Genomic DNA, 2,500 nt, shown 5'->3' with positions numbered 1-2,500 from the left:
TTCTTACGTCTTTTTTCCCTCTTTTTATCTAAAGTCCTCCCCATCAAACCAAGAAGATCATTCTTTAACAATTACAGTGTTTTCTATCATTGAACACATGGTATCCTATGCACTTTTCTCACCCTTTCATATATGGCCAGAAGGCAATCAACACACATTGTGCCCACCAAACGTTGGTTATCATGATCGCCGGGAATACTGACACATTCATTTTCTTTGTACCATTTTCAATGAATACAATAAGAGAGAAGTTAGATTCAAGCCTAAAGTTTATTTTCTTCACTACTGTGTGTTTCCATAGAGGTAGTCTAAACATAATACGTTTTTGCACGAGAGATATTGCACTTCTCTTCTACTCTCATGTCAGATACAATGTTATTCATTCCATCACATAAAACTGAGTCCAACGTATGCCCAGCCAAAGTAGCTGCACAGTCAACGTTAGTCAACATTATACACCAATTGATATGATTCCGATAACTCTCTAAACTCTGAATCATCAAGATTTGATGCTTCATCCATCCAAAGATCGGAGTTTCCTCAAATACCTAAATAATTTTCCCATGGTAATCATCTCAATAAGTACACTGGGTTCTTCAAAGAAGATATTAGTATTCGTTCTCGGAAGTTTGTAAACTATTAATATTGATATTTTTTTGTTTATGTGCATAAAGTTTATTTCTAAATACTCAAAGCTTGCTACACTAGTTCTTTTCAACGTATTGAGATTTGAGTAACCTTTATGGATGAAGGGCCCTACATGCCCCCCCCCCCTAAACAGATGTGCCCTTCTCTCGGGACATGAAAGAAAACATGTGTGGGGGGGGGGGGGGGGAGTTGGGGTCATTTCAAAGATATTGGCCCTTCAACGTTATTTAACCATGTTTCACTTAATGCTAGTATATCCAATAATTTCTTATCTATCAATTCTCGAATTTGAATAGTTTCATTACCAAGTTGTATATTTACATAGCCGAAGTTTTTTATATCCTTAGCATCCATGGTCAGTACTTTCTGCTAGTCTTTTAGATTCCAATTCACAAACTTTGCAATTTCTTAAATTTACTGTATGGTCATTTGATTTGTTTAACTTAGTGCAGTTTATACATTTTATCGGTTGCGAATTACATTCTTCGGTGGAATGTTTTTTTTCTGAACATTTCCCGCAGACTTAACCATCAGTCTTGAACTCTCATTCTTTTTTCAAAACGTCCATACTTCTGACAGTGGTAGCAGGTAATCACATGGTACCTGTCACGTCTGTTACAAGAACCGCATCATATTTCAACAAGTAGTGGGTAGACCCACCTGCAGCACTTTTCTTGAATACCAGACTCATCTTTTCTATGATTTAGATATGGTTCAGGCAACGATTTTTTTATCAAAAAATTTATTACTTCTTCATCATTGCATACACTGCATAGTTATATTTTAGCTTTTAGTTTTCCGATTTTCTTCATGTCAGTGTCAGCATCCATGATTTGAATCTCTGTGTCCTGCTTCCTCTATTATTTTCGTCAGAAAAGTTCACAATAACATTTCCATTTGAAGTTGACCTCGTATCAAGAATTGGAATGTCTTCAAGTGTATGTTTGACCTAATTTTTTTTCTGTCTGTGATTTTAGTTGATGCTTCAGTCGATTTGATTTTTCCCTATCTATGTTAGCATATAACATTTCTCATGTTTTGGGTCCATCAGTGTTGAAGTGTTATCTTTATTGAGCCCATATTTATAACAAGATTATCAACTTCCTCGGTGAGATTATGGGTCTGGATGGAATTTGCTGCATCAGCAGCGAGTTCTACAATTCGGCGTTCCAATTCAACGATTTTCTCTCCATGTCCATTTATATAAAGGAATTTCCTTTTCAGTTGCGCCCTATTTTCCATATAGTTGTCTTGGTCATGGTGGCTTTAACTACACAGTGTGGAAAAATCCAATACAAGTTAGTTACTTATTCCTCACTGATGTTTGCCTCTATAAACACACACCTCTTGTGATAGGTAGCACCTGTTACAGCTCCATCTTATTCATTCATTTCGACTCTCCTTAAAAATCGAAACAGGGAGCAACCAGCCATGGTGTGCTGCTACTTTTCATTTTAGTCTCCATAAGATTAAGTAATATTTCAAAGCTTTCACAAACGAGAATAATAAGCTGGAACACAGCTCGAGGCGAGAATTCGACAGAGCACCGCAGTAATGTATCTTCACTCGGCAACGTCTTGAGAATTCTGTTCCCTCGTTTGCAATTTGGAATTTGTAAAGCCCTTGGGCATGCGATGCCCTTCTTACAATCTACAATGAAGTAAGGAAATCCCTTATTTTTGGTCAGGATATTCGTATAATTAGCCTTGATTTTACTGCTGCTATTGTCAGTGCTAATCCTGAGGCCCTTCTTTTCAAACTCAAACATATTCGAGTAGGTGGGTCTTTTCTTAGCATCATTTTTTAATTTCTGAGTGATAGATTGTCGACAGTTGTTATTGATGTGCACCAT

The sequence above is a fragment of the Palaemon carinicauda genome, chromosome 2 (assembly GCF_036898095.1).
Source record: "Palaemon carinicauda isolate YSFRI2023 chromosome 2, ASM3689809v2, whole genome shotgun sequence".
In the NCBI taxonomy this organism is placed as follows: Eukaryota; Metazoa; Arthropoda; class Malacostraca; order Decapoda; family Palaemonidae; genus Palaemon; species Palaemon carinicauda.
The sequence above is the reverse complement of the archived record's forward strand: the minus strand, read 5'-3'. Positions refer to the sequence as shown.